At 33.7% G+C, this 20,124-nt stretch overlaps 1 protein-coding gene across 2 annotated transcripts in view; it reads left to right on the plus strand.

Moving 5' to 3' along the window:
• Positions 1–9,180: 9,180 nt before the first annotated feature.
• The window catches only part of LOC106091539 (putative fatty acyl-CoA reductase CG5065), a 50,491-nt gene continuing 39,547 nt past the window's right edge, over positions 9,181–20,124 (plus strand). For both annotated transcript variants that reach the window (XM_013258085.2, XM_013258093.2), the window contains exon 1: positions 9,181–9,408. The gene's annotated coding sequence lies outside the window, so the exon portion shown is untranslated. The remainder of the gene's footprint in view (positions 9,409–20,124) is intronic.

Raw genomic sequence — 20,124 nt, forward strand, 5'->3', positions numbered from 1 at the left:
AGGTGACATACTAATAGGACGAAAATCTGTTGCCTTCGTGTGGTAGGGTTTTCCTGTTTTTGGAATGAAAATTACCTTCTTGTCCCTCCATCCCACAGGTATATATGACATTCTGATACAAGCAGAGTATATCTCACTAAGCCAGGGAACCAGTCTATCAGACACAGCTTGTAATTCAACCGGTGATACATCATCAGGGCCTGGCAACTTAAAGAAGTCGAAGTCGTAGTTGAAGTTATTGCCCAAAAGATTTTCTGACGCCTCCGACGAATGCATACCAGTCACAACCTCTTCTGGCGCCACGTTGTCCGTTGTAGAATTTCCAGGGAAAAGTGCATCAACGAGTGGTTCTAGTGTTTCCTCACTAGACATTGTCTATACATTCTCTGACTTCTGAATATAGCCCACCGTAATAGGTCTCGAGGACAGAATTTTCCTTAGCCTAGAGGCCTTAGATGTATACTCCACAGAGCTGCAGAATTCAATCCAGGATTTGTTGTGAGCCTTTCTAAGCTCGCCCTTATATTTTCTTAGCTCAGCCTTATAGATGTCCCAATCGTGTGGTGCTCTTGTATCTTTTGCTCTGTTGTAGAGTTTTCTGCAGACCTTCCTTAGCCCAACCAGCTCTGGGTCCATCATGGCGGTCACTGTTTGCCCCTTGGCTTGGTACTAGGGCATGCTGATATAAGCGAGTCAGTCAGGACCTTTGTTATCCGCTTGACTACTATGTCTTTATCCTCCGTAGTTTCCACTTCTTTTTCTGATCTAGAAGGGATAGACGTGCAGAATTTGTGACGAAATTTATACCAATCCGTCTTTCATCTGTTTAGCCGAGGGACCACTACTTCAGTATTTTCTCCAAGGCTAAAACTAATATAACGATGATCAGAGAAGCTGTGGTCATCCAACACTTCCCAGTCGGATTTTCTTCCACTTATATCTTCCGATACAAAGGTTATATCCTCCTGCCTGTTCCTGGTAATAAAGGTCGGTTTATCCCCTTTATTACAAATCGCCAGATTGCAACTTTTTATATATTTAATAAGCAGCTCACCCCTTTCGTTAACATCCGAACTTCCCCATATCTGGTGATGTTCATTAGCATCATTCCTACAATGAGTCTTTTCTTCCCGACAGAAGCGGCTTCAATCAGCGACTTAAGGTGGACCCATAAAAGGCGCATTTATTATGCGATTTCTGGGGCCTTAGCTTGCGTCTTTATCAACCGATCTTCTTAAATGCGAATTTGCCCATGAACATTTCATAAAGGAACATGGGTAAACTTCTCATATATCATGAGTGCTATTAGATTCAAGTTAAGGCTCAATGATAGGGTACCACATTTTTATGGCGAGTCCGAATGGCGCCTATCAGAGCGACACCTTTTTGGGGAGAAGTTTTTACATGGCATAATACCTCACAAAAGTAGCCTGCATTAGGAGGAGATAACCACCGCTGAAAATTGTTTTCTGATGTTTTCGCCAGGATTCGAATTCAGGCGTTTAGCGCGATAGGCGGACATACTAACCTCTGCGCTACGGTGGACTCCCTTTGTACTTGTCTCAAATTCTTGCAATATAAAAAGTCCCAACGTCTTTGTTTAAAGAAATTTACTTGTCAAAAAGTTCATTTATGGCTAAAGAATTATTTTTTATGTGTAGCCGAGTCCAAACGGGGTTCTGCTGAGTGACAAATTTTTATAGAGAAGTTCAGCCTAACAAAAGTCATCAGTACTAGTAAGAGGACAGCAATCGCCAACAAAAATGTTGTGATGTTCTCGCCAGGATTCGAAATTAGGCGTTCAGTGTCATAAGTGGACATGCTGAACTCTGCGCTGCGGTAGTCTCGATGGCGAAGAATTAATTAAAATAATTTTTAGCCTATTATGTTGCACTTTTTCAAAAAATGATACTAAAAAAACATTTTCTCTGTTTTAATATAATATCTAGATACTACATTGAAGTACATTTCTCTTGAACTTTCCTCATTATTTTTTATTATTATTTTTTGTATATATTCTTCAAATGAAATGACTATTAAAAATACGTTAACTCCTTGATGTTTGCTTGAGTTTATCAATTTAATTAGATGAGAAATATTTAAATGGCGTCATTAACAAAACAAAAAGTGAATTCGGGTGACAATAAATGACTGCATGGAACTGAAAGACTGAATCATACTTTCGACACAAAACCATTGGCAAAGCATTAATTATGGTTCATTATATTTTAAACTTTTGCACACAGAAATTAACTGCTTTAAATAGTAGTTATGCAATAAAATTATGTTTGAATAAAAGGTTTGAAAATTTTATAATATCATATCAAAAAAGAAAACAATCTTAATAGGGTTTCGTTTTATTCCAAAATTAAGTTTAAACTGAATAAAAAACCTTTTTGTTTTATTAAATGATTTGATGTGGATCATACTTTAAGAGATCATACTTTAATTTACTTTTAATGCGGATGAATGTATCAGATTTTGACAAAGTATAGAACATTCCGTATTTTGTCATTGCCATTGTTGTGTCTAACTACATTATTGATAACAATCACCAAGTTGCTTAACTAAATGATTTATTTTGAAAAGAGTTATACTATACAACACACGGCTTAGATAAACGATCGATCTGAGGAGCGAACATATAATCACATCATTAACAGGGCTGCCAGAATAATTTGGTGGAAAAAACAACTCTTTTGATGAAAAAAATCGAAACTTATTTTTTAAACAATATCAATTTTTGCGAAATAGTATAAAAATATATTTGAAATGAGATTAACAAGTCTAATGGGGTGATCGATCTAAATAAATAGCAGCTGTGTCTAAAGTATTTCGGATTTGGAGATAGGGTTATATGGGAGGGTTATCAAGATGTAGTCAACCTTATCCGTGTTGTTATATGGTTCTGGGGCATTGGTACTTCTGTAAGCGTATGAGCCAGTGCTTGGAGTATTTGAGAGAAAGATTCTTCTAAAAAATATATGGACCAGTTTGCGATGGAGAATATGGGCGACGTATGAACCACGAGCTATATGAGCTGTATGACGACGATAGCATAGTTACACGTATCAAAATACAACGGCTGTCAGAATGGATGAAGAAGCTCCAGCAAAGAAGTCTTTTGAAGGCAAACACGGTGGTACACGCAAACCAGGACGACCAAAAGCCCGATGGAAATATCAAGTGGTGGAAGACACCTGGTAACTTGGTGTCAGAGATTTTAGAATGAGCGCAAAAGGCCGAGGCGCTTGTAACGCTATTCTACGTTCGGTTAGTGGAACATATGTTCTGTCATAACCAATTAAAGTAATTAAAGTATATATATTACTAATTAACAGAAATACGGATCTCCATTAAGAACTTTTACAGAAAAGGCACAAATGCATGCTAGTAGTATATAAATTAATTTATAAACTTTGTTATTTACAATTATTTAAAAAAAAAAATTTTGTTGTGAGTGGGTGATGGCATTATTTGTTAGCGGAATGGTAGATCTAAAATATGACTTCAATCTTCCTATTTCTTCTGTAACATCTAGCAATGTAATGGCTAATATATTGACGTGGTTACTCAATCTTTCCAAATAGCTGGAACTAAACCTGTTGATTTGGTCTTTCATAAAAGGAACATCAAGATCTCTATAGATAGTTTTATTTGAAACAAACCACGGTGCGTTGACAATTAGCCTCAATGCTTTGGGACCTTTGTAGTATTTCTACATTTGAGTTTGAAGCTGTTCCCCATACCTGTTAGCCGTATGCCCAAACTGGCTTTAGGATACATTAAATTGGAATTTTGATCCCAATAACCAGTACATCCGCCTTGTTTGTAGATTCAAATGCTCTTTTTGCAGTGCTATAGGATTTCCATCTCAACCTTCTATCAATGTGATGATCGAAGTATTTCACTTTATCTTTATGTAGGATTATTTTATTGTTAAGCCAAAAATTTGGATCGTTTCGACTATTGAGAAAAAATATTACATGAGTGGAATTCTCTATATTGACTCTTATGTTCCCCTGCATTAGTCAACAATCAATCAAGTTAAGTTGAGTTTGTAAGCAAGTATAGCGGTGTCATCAGCATAGGTGGCAACCAAAACGACTTCAGATACAGGCATGTCTGAAGTAAATATTGTATAAACCTAACACGTTCTATAACGTTCCCCTGTGGTACTCCAGCTTTAATATCGCATATCTCAGAAAATTCATTGTTAACTTTTGTATAGAATGTTTTACCTTCTAAAAATAACTTCAATAAAATGGCGTTGGAAGCAATTTATTTAGTTTGAAGGGCACCTCAATGTGCCATACTTTGGCAAACGCCTTTTGGACGTCCAAAAATACTCCAGAGCAATACATTTTATTTCCAATTTGTCTCGAATGTGCGCAACAACTAGGTGGCACTGCTCAGGAGTAACATTTTTATCCCTGAATCCAAATTGATAATCAGGTATGATATTCTCCAATATGGGTAATAAACGTTTTAACATGAGCTTTTCAAATATTGTAGTTTTGAGAATGTGGGAATAAGGAAAGATAAGGGAAGATTGCATTTTCATCTTTCTTTGGCTAAGGTATCATCACAATTTCAACACACTTCCTTAGGGCAGGGAAGTGATGTAATTGCAAGATGGAGTTGTAAGCAAGTGTTAGAAATAATATTATTTACCTTGGCAGATTTCTTTACCATCCACACTGCGAATCCTGATGATTTTTTGATTTTTAAGTGTTTTATTTCTTCTAATACTTCTCTAGGTGTAATATGTTTTATGGGCCAATCCATTTGACATGGGTTTGATAAAAAAAATCGATTATTAAAGGCGAATGTAGTGGCTATATGATCTAAAAATACATCTTAAATAATAGGCAAAAGCTTCTGCCTTACACTTGACGTTTTTGCACTACGAAAAAAAAAATTTTAATTGAAACATTTCCTTTGGTTGGATTTTTTAAATATTTTAAAGTTTTCCATAGTTTGTGTTCACTCTGATTGCTGTCATTCAGGCTGCGAAGAAGTTCTTCTGAATATTCGTTTTTCAAATCAGAAAGTTTGACTTTTAAGTTCTTTGCTGCTTTATTAAAGACTTGTCTGTCTCTTGGGTTTCGACTGGACTGCCAAATTCTCCTCAACTTTCTCTTCTCTTAAACTTATTTACGAATTTCATGCGAAACCGCATAACGAGAACACGGTTTTCTATTATCCATTTCTTTCAATTGTGGAGTAGATCGGTATCCAGCTTCATGTATGAGGTTAACGAATGATTCTACAACATTATCTATTGGGTTGCCCAAAAAGTAATTGCGGATTTTTCATATAGTCGGCGTTGACAAATTTTTTCACAGCTTGTGACTCTGTAATTGCATTCTTTCTTCTGTCAGTTATCAGCTGTTACTTTTAGCTTGCTTTAGAAAAAAAGTGTAAAAAAAGTATATTTGATTAAAGTTCATTCTAAGCTCCATTAAAAATGCATTTACTTTCTTTTAAAAAATCCGCAATTACTTTTTGGGCAACCCAATAGTACACTAGGCGTCTTAATCGAGACAATTATGTTGATTTTTTTTCTCAATATAAGAGCGAAAACCGATAGGTTTTTGGACCTACCAGTTCAAATCGCTGTTTGATGGAGTTTATAGACGTGCTAAAATCTATGATGAGCGGAGTATGGTCAGAACCAAGTTTATCACTGTCTGTAATATACAGAAATATTTTTAATGGAATATTAAAATTTGTAAAATCCATTAAATTAGGTATCTTTCTATGATCCGTGGGCCAGTAGATAGCCCGACCCGTAGAAAGTGCAGAGAATCTTTTGTCCATGACGCATTTATAAAGTTCTTTACCTTTTGGCTTTGCCAGTCTAGAACCCCATCATTGAATGGGGATGAGACGATCGAACATTTGCTCGAACAAACTATCGATAATCGCAACGTTCAATATTTCTAATAATAAATATCGATAGTATCTTTAATTTCCCTTCATCTATATTTCAAACGAAAAAAAGAAGTAACAACAAAAAGCGTGGTAAGTTCGGCCGGGCCGAATTTTATATACACTCCACCAGGATCGCATTTATCAAGTTCTTTGCCCGGGAAAATAAATGGAGAGGATAAAACTATATCAGGTTATACCATACCTGACTTGGATGTTGGAGACCATTGTAGATGCTATAGGGGCTCAAGAAGTAAAATCGTGAGATCTGTTTATATGGGAACTATATCAGATTTTGGACTGATTCGGTCCATACTAGACACTGATGTTAGAGGTCATAGAAACAGTGACTGTGCAAAATTGTAGTCAAATCGGATATGGATTACGCCTTCCAGAGGCTCAAGAAGTATAATCGGAAGATCGGTTTATATGGGAGCTATATCAGGTTATGGACCGATTCAGACTATATTTGGCACGTATGTTGAAGCGGTTGTGCAAAATTTCAGACAAATTGGATAATAATTGCGCTATCTAGAGGCTCAAGAAGTCAAGATCCGAGATTGGTTTATATGGGGGCTATATCCAGGGATATATGGACGCCACTGTAGTTCAGAGGTAAGCATGTACGCTTATGACGCTGACTGCATGCGTTCGAATCCTGGCGAAAATGCAGAAAATATTCTCAGAAATTTTGGAAAAATTTAAGAAAAATATCAAAAAATGTTTTGAAATTTTGTGTTTAGAAAATTTTTTATTAAAAATTTTTCTTTGGAAGATATTTTATGGAAAAATTATTTAGAAAAATTGCATTGCAAAATTGTTAAAAAAAAATCCATTAAATTTTTGTGTTTGGAAAAATTTTTATTAAAATTTTAATCTTTAGAAAAAATTTCATTGAAATTTGAAGCTTTAGAAAACTTTTGTCTTAAAACTTTGCATTGAACTTTATTTCTTTTAAAATTTTTTTATTAAATTTTTGTCTATGTAGAATTTCGACCAAAGTCCGTCATATTTTAGGAGTCACAGAGGAAATAGTTGTGCAATATTTCGAGAAGATCGGTTGATAAATGCGTTTGCAAAGGCTCTAGAAGTGAAAATCGGACGACATATAAACATGGGAGCTGTATCTAAATATGAACCGATTTCTGTGAATCAGAAGAGTCATAAAAGAAACTTTCGTGCTCAATTTCGCGATAATCGGTTAACAAATGACGATATTTTTGCAATATTATCCAAATCGGACGAACACATAAATGGGGGCTATATCCAAATCAGTAGGCTCCGTTTCTAGGCCAAAAAGATACCTGCAATAAATATGTGCACAAATTAACATGAACAGAAAGACAGACGGACATAGCTAAATGAAATCAGTCGATAGTTATGATGATTGTTAATGAGGTTATCTCTCTTCCTTCCATGAAAGTAGTGGCGTAGGGTATACACTTATTAAAAACTTGCATTTATTTTTTGGATAAGTACAGTTTTTAACAGTTTGAAAGTCCGTACTCAGAAACGTAGTCCGAAACAATTTTTAAGTATTTTAAAATTATTTAGTGTTATAAACTAAAATCAATCTGGACAAAATGACATTTGCAATGGCCAACGACATACATCAATAAGAAGTATCTATAAAAATTTTCATGCGGATAGCTTATTCGTTCGAACGCAATCGTGACTTCGGCTATCTGTTGAACGGATGAAATAATATTAGTAGACTGACTTAACGAGGAATGGTTAGAAAAATACCCAGGAATTTCCTTAGAAAAATTTTAGCTCATGTTAGGAAAGAGGTAATCTAATGATAGGTAATAATGAAATTTCCCGCCATATGAGGTCATGTTTTAAGGGAAAATTGGCTTTTCGAAAGTCGACAATTTTTATAGCTCCAAAAATCAAACAAAAATGTTTCTCAAAATTCTTAGGAGTGAGATTTCTGGAAACCGTTTTAGAGTCTTATTGCATTAGATGGGTTCTTTATTAAAAAATTAATTGCGTTAAGCCTACTACTTCTGAAAGCAGATGTGGTTTTATATCAAAATCATTAAAATTCACTTTTCTTCGCTATATTGTCATACAATAGTAAGAAAATTATATTTTTTTGTTATAAAAGCATATTGGCTTTGGATATAAAATCTCCAATCATAAACAAATGGAAAAAATTTGTTTTTTTCTTAATATTTTTAAAAATTAAAAAATTTTCTTTAAAAAAAAAAATGTTTGCTAAAAATTTTTAAACATTTTAATATTAGGAGTCGACTTCGGGTCGGAGACGAACAAACTTCCCGGAATCGGAGTCGAGTAAAAATTGCTCGACTCCGCAGCCTTGGTCATGACACTGTCTGATCGGAAAACATGATGACAGCCTGAAGGTTGCAAGTAACGCCTTCTATAGAAGACGTCCTCACGTCTAGGAAGAAGAGACTGAAACATCTGCTGTGTGTGTGTCCGTAGTCAGAAGGAGTTCCATTTTAGGTTCTCATTTTTTTGAGAACTTGTCTGATTTAGAGGATATGAACATTCGCAAGTTGTTGTGATTTTTAAAGCGATCTAAATGGTTAAATGTTTGGAACTATAAGGCACATTCCTTCTCCTGTTCCTGTGGTATCACAATAGACCAAAACGTCTAAGTGAGTCTGATGTCAAAATGCCCTTTGAACCTAATCTAACCTATTAGACCCGTCACCATACATGCTAAATTTGGTCCAAATTGGACTTGATTTGGATACGCATATCTGCCGTATTATCATCAAATTTTTGTTTAAATTTTTTAAAAATCCTAATAACTTCTTTTGCTAAACCCTCGAACTATTCTATAACTATATTTTTAATGACTAAAAGATGGCATAACAAGAGATTAAACACGCTATGTTGAAACACACTTTGGTTTAATCATATAGAATCTATTAAACAAATTTTGGAAATTTGCTAGGCAATTTGTTAAAAGCAAAAATTCCCAGCTCCATTCTATCTTACCATCCCCATTGAGTTGTTTTATTGACACAGAATTTGACTATGCAAACACAGTGCATTTTATTGGTTCCAAAGTTTTGCTAAAAACAATACGATGATTTATTGTTGTTGCACTGGCAGCAGCAGCGCAACAAGCAACAAAACAACAACTGCTTAAGCAGCTGCAGGTGATTGCGCTGCGCTGAGTTCGCGCTGCTCTGTTTCAGTTTTGATACGATTTGCAAAGACATTCATATTGGCCCACCGCAAGCAGCTGAAGCTCAGTCTTGGCTTGTACGCCATCCTATCAACTTCATTGACTTGTGTCGTCTGCTGTCTTTCGATTTAATCAAAAGAAGACAAAAAAAAAACGCTTTGAAATTATCAACAAAACTCGTGCGGCTACAACGTTTATCGAAACGTGAAACGTGGAACAAAAATAAGACAATTAAAAACAAAAACAACAATAAGAAAAAAAAACAGAAAATAAAATAATTTTACTTTGAGTGGTTATTAAATCAAAAGGTAATGAAATGAAATTGTTATCAAATAGAAAATAGCAAATCAAAGTAAAAAGTGTCCACCAGACAAGTGTTGAAAACAAAAGACTTAAGACAGCAACCTTCTTTTTCAAACAAGAAAGGTGTAAATTGTCATGTGTTATCAGAGGCCGAGGTCTTATAAAAAGTTTTATTTTTTTCTCTGATGCGATTGTTTTTTAAACCAATTGATGGTTTTTTAACATCAATGCTAAATATCAATCACCGCTATTGTTAACCTCTCGCCTGTCTGTCTCAAAGATTTTACTTTTTGGCCAGCCGCATTTTTATTATAACCTAGTGTACATAGGGGTTTTTACATTTTGCTATTGTTGTTTTATTTGCGTCTTCTTAAAAATAACAAATTGTGCATATTTTTCGAATTTCGATTCCTTTCAAAACACCAACAAATCTATGGCGAATACAAAAATATTACACAAGTGTTTTTTTGTCTTTAAAGGTTTATTTCAATATAAATTTGCCCCTTGGTAAAAAACACAACGAAATTTTGAACCAAAATTTGAAGCGCTATAAGTGCTGAAGTCGGCTATGCGTGTGCATGTTTGTGAGTGTGTGCGTATGGGTATAACGTTGTTTTTTGACAAGGTCTTACCATGAACTAAAATCGATAACGAAGATGTTTCTTTCAAATCATTTTTTTTTCAAACCTTTTTTTCTTGCATAAATTAATAATGGCTTGTGAAGCTGCACGCCAAACGATTTGGAAGATTTTTTGAACTGGTATTTATAATATATGCATTTGACTTGGGAAATTGCAGATTTGGGTTTCTTTTTGTTGGACTTTGTTTCCAATTTTATCATGCAGCGATTTTGGTGAAACAATAATTCGATTAGCTATAACCCGGATGACCTACGATCTTTGAAAAGATATAGCTCTATGTAGAAAAAAATTGTACAGCTTAATTATTACCATGAAATGGAATATGAACCACATAAGCTGGGGGGCAATGACGTTAATACTTTCCCTTATTTGATAATTAATTGTCGTATCGAGATTACTAATGCAAAGCTAACGGATGCAGGTATAACGCAATTAAAACTCATTAAGCTATGAAGACAACACTGTTGCATGAAAATTTTAATATATAACAATTTTTATAAGTAAATATAAGATATTGCAATAATGTTCGCTCGTTATAAAAAAAACTAAAAAAATAAATAAAATAAAATAAGATAAAATAAAATGAAATAAAATAAAATAAAATAAAATAAAATAAAATAAAATAAAATAAAATAAAATAAAATAAAATAAAATAAAATAAAATTAAATAAAATAAAATAAAATAAAATAAAATAAATTAAATTAAATTAAAATACAATAAAATAAAATCAAATAAAATCAAATAAAATAAATAAAATAAAATAAAATAAAATAAAATAAAATGAAAAGAAATAAATTAAATAAAATAAAAAAAAAACTGCTACAAAACATAAGAAGTTCAATAGACACTCTTCTGAGTGTTAGTAAGTCGTCGTGTCACGCGAGAGTGACGTGATTCGTCAGTGGGATCCCATAACGTGATCTCACGTGACAATGATTGAGTTTAAATTTTTCGTGCGTGAGTGAAATCGCGATCACGACACTAATCAATGCAAATTCGCCCCAAATATTCTATTAAGGAACATGAGTGCGGTCCGATTTAAGTTTAAGCTCAATGATAAGGGGCCTCCTTTTTATAGCCGAGTCCAAATGGCGTGCAGCAGTGCGACACCTCTTTGTGGAGAAGTTCGTATATGGCCGCCATACCAACACCCCTTTGTTGAGAAATTTTTACATGGCTGCCATACCGATTAGTGCAGTAACTCACAAATGTCGCCAGCATTAGGAGGGGATAACCACCGCTGAACGCGTCATAGGTCGATATGCTTACTTCTGGTCTACGGTGGTCTCCCGAGACTAATCCCTCGCGAGAAAATCACGACTCATGTGCGGGACTAAAATGTATATCTCGTGAACGTGATCGAAAAGTCGAAAGAGCGTGAGAGGAAAATCACTCACGCGCAAATTTCGTACATGCTTTATTTTCATTTATAGCCTGAATTACTTAAAATAACTCCTTCTCATCTTTTTCAAAATTACTGCTCTCGATGACCTACTCATAATATCGATATCTTCGGCGTAGATGACAACTTCACACACATGCATTTCATAAAATCTGCTCTGCATTTCATAACTCATTGGGTCCTGCTGCCTTTTTGTTTTACAGCTGGTCTTCAGCTACGTTGACCTCATTCTGACTAAGCGGTATATATTCAATACCGTAACCAGGGATCGATTCAGTGGTATCCTCGTCAGCACCGGGTATGCGTTTTCACGCCAGATTGCGCCGACGAGCTGATGCGTACGTCTCTTCAGTGTGTTGTCTTTATAGTTCTGCTGGTAGCCCATCGGCTTCTGTTGCTTTGTTATTCTACAGCCGGGTTACTGCTACATTGAACTCATTTCGACTAAAACCCAGTTTACACTTTTCTTTAAATCCGGATTTCATGGCTCGATCATCTGTTTTCCCTTTATAAAATCAGCTGACGAGAGCCTTAAATCCGGATTTAATGGGCAGTGTAAACGGGGTTTACGCGGCATAAATTCTATATAGTCATCAGGAATTAGTTCTGTGATATCTTCTTAGCCACGGGTATAACGCGTACGCGCTAATGCGTACGTCTCTTGTGCATCTTGTTTTAATAGTTCTGCTGGTAACTCATCGTCTCCTCCTTCCTTGTTGCCGGGTTACTGCTGCTATCATTCTGGATATGTTGTGAAGTTTAATTCCTTTGTAGAATTTTTGGAATTCATTCCAACTCTTAAACATCTCGTTACGTTCACACTTACGTCTTTCCATTTCTCTCTACTGTTTTTGCGGAATACACAATTTTCCTTCCTCCTTTTCTCCCGATAAGTTTCCTTAGCCTGGGTCGTTGCAAATCACTGCAGGGTTGCGCCGGATGCAACAATCTTGGTATCAGTAGCATTTTATACCATTTTGCTTGGGGAAGGCTTCTGGCACCCAAGTACGGATTTCACGATATGTTCAATGCAGTGGGCAGTGGTTTGCACAGTGGCAAATGTCATCCGGAGTGCTTTCTTTAAGCATGTGCATGGGCTGCCCGGCAGCCAAGTTGGTAGCGTGCTCGGATTGCCAGTGCGGGGTCGTGGATTTGATTCCCACCAGAGGACTTGATCTGTCCTTACTGTGGCATCAAAATTGACTTAAAATTTTTAAGTAAGTCTGTCACTCTTACCTGACCTAACCAAATCAATTAGATCAGCCAAGTGAAGTAGCCGTCGCCATCTGTTGCTGTTGCAACTTTTCGACGTGCAGCTTCCATGCAATGTCAGATCGCACGTTGCTTACTACGCTTAAACGGGTTCGTAGCTTTACTGCAACAAGTTAATAATCCGAACAAATATATACAATCTGGTTTCTTGTGTTTGATCGGAGTATACCCATGTGGTGTCACGATGTTGAAATTGGAAGCCGCTTATTAACATATTTTTTGTCTATATTTGCACTATCTAACGTTAAGTTTTTTCACTGTTGAACCGAAGACATTCTTTCTTCCTGTCTTAGAAATCATCTAGTACGATTAAAATATCACGTGTGGGACAATTATCAATCTCTCTCTGTAGGCGCTAGTAAAATTTATAATTGGGTTTTTACAGTCCCAATACCTGTCATTATATAACGCGTCCGCTTTCGATCACTTAAATGATTCATTTTTTGAAGAGTCAATAACAAGAGATTCAAAATATTCTGATTTTAAAATGGTATCTTAACAAAAAGCATAACAACAGTGGAATCTTTTGTAATAGAATGAGGTTATACATTTTGTATGCTTTTGTTTTAAATTCCTATTTCCAACTGTTAGGGAGAATAGATTAGAAGGTGTGTTTATCTGATTATTTATATTCGGGGAACTTCCATCAGGAATTTAAATATTCGCATGTATCTAACCATCAAAAGAGTTTAAAAACCCCAAAATTTAAAAACCAATATAAATTTCTTTGCCCATCTTTATTATGCTGACCAATTTTCGGCATATTAATCAGCCTTTATATTCCAGTTATTCCAGTATTCTTTTTATTACACTTAAAAATTTGCATATGCAAAATTCTGAAGTCATTCTTCATATTGATTTTTAGCATTAAAAATAAAAACCATCCCATATATATTTCATTTCAATTAGCCAACTCCCCGGATTTTAATTTAACAGTTAATAAATACTACTAACCCTCAAGAGGGGCAAACAAGTAATGACTTAACGAAAACGACAACAACTTGGCGTGGTGTGTAGATGGCATGACTTGCAAAAGGTTGCTGTCTTAAGTCTTTCGTTTTACTTGGGCTATAATCCCATGAATGGCAATTGCCACACACATGCATACTAAAACCTTTAGATGGTCCATAAACTCCTTAAATATGAAATCTTTGGCAAATATTTGCCATCGAATAAAGTTGGATATGTATGAATTGTAGCTGATTTGTTGTTAGTTTTGTAGTAATGCACTTTTGAGTGTTTGTCTATTTGGTAAAAAAGACTCAAGTGTTTTTCAGTGCTATATCTATGTATGTTGGATCAATGGAAACAAATGAATGCCTTTATTTAACTACATAGCTATGAAGTGATATTAATTTCTTTTTAATTAAAACTGTAATGGGCATAAAATGATATGAAAATCGCATTTTTGTTTGAAGAAATCAAAACAGAAATCACAACAACAATCTAAAGCATTATTAAATTACTAAATAATATAAACAAACAATCATAAAAATTATTAATAATTATTTTACGTTATAATATTGAATAGTTTAACGTCATAAATCTAAATTTAATGATTCTATTAACTATTGTCTACGTATTTTGCGGGTTATTGACTTATAATGGCCGATAAGCTTGATAAAGTGAGACTTATTTAGCAAAAAGTCAACTTAAATGAACTCATTTATAAACATTTTATATCATTATTCATTTCTGAATAAAAGTTTAATTCTAAATAGCTGCGGGATTAAACATTTCCCTAAAGTTTCATGACTATAATTACTACTTAATTATTAATAAAGGTGTAAAATTACCATTGAATTAGGGAAAATAGCTTTTTTACGCAAACTGTTTTTTGGTTTTTCCAGAAAATCAGATCTCGATTTTTCTATACTCGAATAAGGTTACCTGTATTGGCCTTACTCAAACAACTTGAAATTCCAAAGAAAACAAAATGGTACAAAGAGTAACCAACCATAACAGTACATTTGATAGTATACAGAGAACTTTGTGTATATTTTGAGGGTTTATTGCTTGAAGGCTTGTTTTTCGTTTTAGGAATAATAAGTTCAACAGCGGCTTACAATGACCTTTTCAAGTTTGTCAAATAGTCTTTATGGCATAACAGAGAAAAAATAACAATAACAAATATAAAATTTTAGAAAAAAATAATAAAATAAATTAAAATAAAATAATTTAAAATTAAATAAAGTAAAATGAAATAAAATAAAAATAAAATAAAATAAAATAAAATAAAATAAAATAAAATAAAATAAAATAAAATATAATAAAATAAAATAATATAGAAAAATAGAATAGAATAAAATAAAAATAAAATAAAATAAAAAAAATTAAAATAAAATAAAATAAAGAAAAATAAAATAAAATGAAATAAAAGAAAAGAAAATAAAAATAAATAAAATAAAATAAAATGAAATACAATAAAATAAAATAAAGTAAAATAAAATAAAATAAAATAAAATAAAATAAAATAATAGTAATAAATAAAAAAATAAAATAAATTGAAATAAAACAAAAATAAAATAAAATAAATTAGAACAATAAAATAAACACACATAATAAACACGTATGTTTACACAATTCACTGTCCTAGACCATACAAAGGTAGATTGGTCTTTATGGTAGCTATAATATATTCAAATATCATCTACACCATATGCAGAATTTGTAGGGTCTTATACAACTCACTCTACCAAAATTCAGCGAACTCGTGTAAAAAAAACAGGCTTTTATGACCTCTAGACCTAAAATCGAGAGATCGGCATATATGGCAACTATATCCATATGGATAGACCGATCTCGAGCATAAATGGCATGGAACTTATATCGGGAAAACGGTATATATGGCAGCTACATTGAAATGCAGCCCGATCTGGAGCATATTCGGTACAAATGTCGGGTGTGGCGTATGTAAGTACCTACATACGCCACCCCGCCTAAAAACCGACCAAAAATTACATGCTTCCTGGTGGGGGCAATATGGGTATCGAATGAAAACTAAAGATAAATAGAGTACGAATCTAATATAAAATTTTAGCTTCAGATATCTCTCCAAAAAGCCTCAACTGGCCATATTTACAATATGGAATGTAAAGCACAACTCTCATATAACAAAATTTGGTCCAAGGGTTTCTGGCGGACCGCTCCACCCAAAGAAAACGGACATCTATGTCATACTTACTGAATTATTTCATCATAAGGAAGATGACGTTGGTAGGCCAGAAGATGCGTGAAAGACTAGTAAACATGGGATCATGAGGTCAAATCACGGTGGCGGCAAAATTGTTTCTAGGGTGTTAGTGGAGAGAGTAACAGAAAAAAGCCCGAGAGCAATTAGCAAAAGAACGAAAACGAGTAGGACGAGACGTACAAAAAAAAATTATTATTGGAAAAATTATTAGAAGAAAATAAGTTATTTTCTATTGATTGAATGAAACTTGTTTCATTAATGCAATGAAGCTTTACGTTGGTTCCAAAACAATGACAAATTTCATTGCATTAATGTAAGATTTCATTCCGGTTACGAAGTGTTTCCTTTCAGTGTATGTATGTATATATAATCCAATTTCCTAATTTGGCATCTTGAGCCCCTCGAAACCACAATATTTACCGATTTGGTAGAATTTTTGCACCTAATGTTCTGTTACGACCGGGTCAAATGCGTTCCAAATTGGTCTGTAAATTGACATGGCTCCCCAATAAACCGGTCCCTCGATTTGTTTTCCAACGCACCTTAAAGCTTACATTTTTGCCTGATTTGGCAGAAAATTTTTGTGGCAGAATCCAATGTGGTGTGTTCCCAAGATTCGGCCCGGCGAAACATAGCACGTTCTTACTTGGTTTCAATATTGAAAATTCGATTAAATTGCGACATAATCATTTATTAAAATCTTAATATGATGAGATTTCAAGTTTAAAATTTAGCAAATTGCATAACGTAACCATTCATAGTAATTTTAGTGTCAGCAGTAATTAATGATAAACCATGTTGTTGTAATTAAAACTAACTGAGGGTGGGAGAGGAGGAGAAGATGAAACCGCATTTCATCATCATCTTACTAATGAAGACCACAATCAATATTTCAAATGATGAAGCTCTCCATTATTACAAAGGAAACATTTCAAAAGATGAAATTGAAAAATTTCTCAAAACTGAAAAGGGAATCTCCCTTAATTTGACCAAGATCTTGTGGTGTTGATCTCTCTGATGGTCAGTACTTTGAATTTTAAAAAATAATGCATGAATGCGTCCATTGACTGCTAAAAATGGATTGCGCAGATAGGGCTGCAAGACAATGGCATAGTTTCTCATGCTATTAAGATGGGTACAATAAAAAAACAACATTTTGAATACTACGCGCTCGCCACCTCATGCATACACTAATAACGAAGGCATCAAGCCATCAGTTATCCCAACAGCCAATCTCATAAGCGTTTAATGCCAGACGGCAACAGCTAATAGTGCGACTGTAACAAGTTCATGACACGACCTTGACTTAGGTTTTTTTGTTTGTTGTTTTTTCTGTGGCTTCTTTTAATTTCTTTTGGGGTTTTGAATATTTTGTCTGTCTCTACATATAAACTACAATATGAATGCATATGAATGTCCCCTAGATACCTACTTAAGATGGGTATTTTGTAAATGTCAATAACATTTGGGGGGGAAAAAACTGTATCAGCATAGGTAAAACCCCCCACAAGAAACCGGCTTCAAGCCCTACATAAGGTTTAGTTGTTCCAAGACCAGCATAAATTATTTACGTTTTTATTTTTCCAAAACATAAACAATAACAAAGAACATATATAGAGGCGTATATAAATGCTTTAAATGCATGGCTTAACAAAAATAAAATAATTTTGCTTAATTACCCACTCCTAATAAGACTAGCGTTGTTGTCAGTTACAGCAATATTCAGAAGCTTTGGGTTTGCGTTTCGTTCTTTTGAGGGTAGTAACGCAGAAATAAGAAAAAATAACAACTGACTGCTTAAGATACTAGTTAAACGTTGTGTAAGGAAAAATGAGAATCCTTCGATGTACTTCAATAGTCGAAACCCTCTGAACTTTATGTCGTCTGGCCAATGCTAAGCCAAAAATATACTTAGTTATTATTTCTGTAATCCAAGAAAAGTTTACTAAAATTAAGGATCTTTTCCTAGATAGAAGAATTTTTGTAATGATTTCAAGAAAAAAAATTAAACATTAAACAAGAATTTTATCTTAATTTAATTTGCTTTTTTACGGCTGAATCTCATATTGCTTCACAAATGACGGTGACCGTTCATAACGACCAGGGGACATAATAAAAATATTTTTAGGTATTATGACTTACCCTGATTCGATCATAATGTCCAATATTGTTTTGGGCATTATGGCCGCCCAAAAATTCGCCAGAACGCCCATAGGTCTTTATGACCTTTTTTTGTTTTTTAAATAACAAAACAACTTTCTAATATTTTTTTTAATAATTCGACACTACGAAATAACGTCCAATAAAATTACCTCTAAAGCAAAAATATGAAATAACCCCTAAACGTAATTTTTGGGACTATTTCATGTTTTTTGAATTTTATTTCGGTAATGTTTGGATATTATTTCATTGTGCAATAATTCCCAGTTCCTAAAAAATTGTGAGAATAATTCATCTTTTTGGGGGGTTATTTCATTTGGGAGAAGTTTTTAAATGGCATGGCACCTCACAAATGTTGCCAGCATTAAACTTGAATCGGGCTGCACTCAGTGTGTGAGAAGTTTGCCCCTGTTCCTGAATGAAATGTTCATGGGCAAATTTGCATTTGTGCATTTCATTTGGTTAAAAAAAAATAATTATTATCGAGTTATTACAAAATTTATTACCAGAAATACCAGTTCAATTTGTTTTCGAGTCTAGAAAAAGGCATTGGAGTAATATTTCTGCCTATTATTATCAATTCAAAGTTTAACCTGAAGCGATTATGTAATTTGAAATCATTGGCGATAGACGCAGAAACTTCATACTGTTGTATATTAACAGTGAAGGGCAATTATATGCTACTATATTTGTATATAAAGAAGATATTTACTATAAGTGCTATGTGGAAAATTGCAAAATTCGTGATTTTTTTTTAAATGATTTAGGAAAATTCAAGTTATAAAAAAATTAAGCATATAAAATTAAAAAAAAATTATATATTATTGTTATATAGATATTAAAGAGTACATGGGAGAAAATTTAGAATAAGTGTGTAAAAATATTTTGCTTTTAATTTTTGTTCAATTTAAAATCGCGCGCCCGATCTAGCCATGTCCGTCCGTCCACCCGTTTGTCGAAATCACAATAGCGTTCGAACACGTAAAGATAGCCGCTTAAAACTTTGCACAGATACTTCCTATTGATGTTGGTCGTTGGGGATTGCAAATGCACCATATCGGTTCAGATTTCTATATAGCTCCCATATAAACCGATCTGCCGATTTGATTTCATGTGCCCTTACAAGCCAAAATTTTTGTCTGATTTGGATGAAATTTTGCACATAGTGTTCTCTTATGAATTTCAACAACTGTACTAAGTATGCTCAAAATCGGTCAAGAACCTGATATAGGTCCCATATAAAGCCCTCTGCCGATTTGACTTCTTGTGTCCTTACAAGCCACAATTTTTATCCGATTTGGCTGAAGTGTACTGTACGACTTCCCACAACTGTGCCAAGTAAGGCCCAAATAGGTCTATAACCTGATATAGCTCTCATATTTTAGCAGAATCCATGGTGGTGGGTTCCCAAGATTCGGCCCGGGTGAACATAGCACGGTTTTACTTGTTGTCACTCGATTCGTTTGCCAATTCAATGAAAACAGCTGTTTTCCCTTTACACATTCAGCTGTTTTCAATGAATTGGTGAATGAATGAAGTGACATAAAGCAAAAAAGTTAATGGTCTAGGACTTTAATTGTTTAATTGAAAAAGATACCATTTTCAATCACACTTTGTATATAAAACTTTTCGGATTCAATTAAAAAAATGAATTAATCAATTAATTTTTTAATTGAAAATTTCAAAAATTTTAATCACGAGCGTAATTGAAGAAATTTAGATTTAATTAAGAACATGATTGAATCAATTAACTTTTTTGTGAAAATTTCAAAAATTTTAACCACGACAGTAATTGATAAAAAGTTTAGATTCCAAAAAAAAATATTGGCCAGTCCGTTTAATTGATTGATTTATTGATATAATTTCCAATCACATTTTATATATAAAATTATTGTCGGATTCAATTAAAAAAAAAAAATTATGGATCAATAAAGTTTTTAATTGAAAATGACAAACATTTCAATCAAGATCGTAATTGATTAATCGATTAAATCGATTAAAATAATGATTGAAGCAATTAATTTTTGAATTAAAAATTACAAAAATTTTAGT

Source organism: Stomoxys calcitrans, chromosome 5, assembly GCF_963082655.1.
Source record: "Stomoxys calcitrans chromosome 5, idStoCalc2.1, whole genome shotgun sequence".
In the NCBI taxonomy this organism is placed as follows: Eukaryota; Metazoa; Arthropoda; class Insecta; order Diptera; family Muscidae; genus Stomoxys; species Stomoxys calcitrans.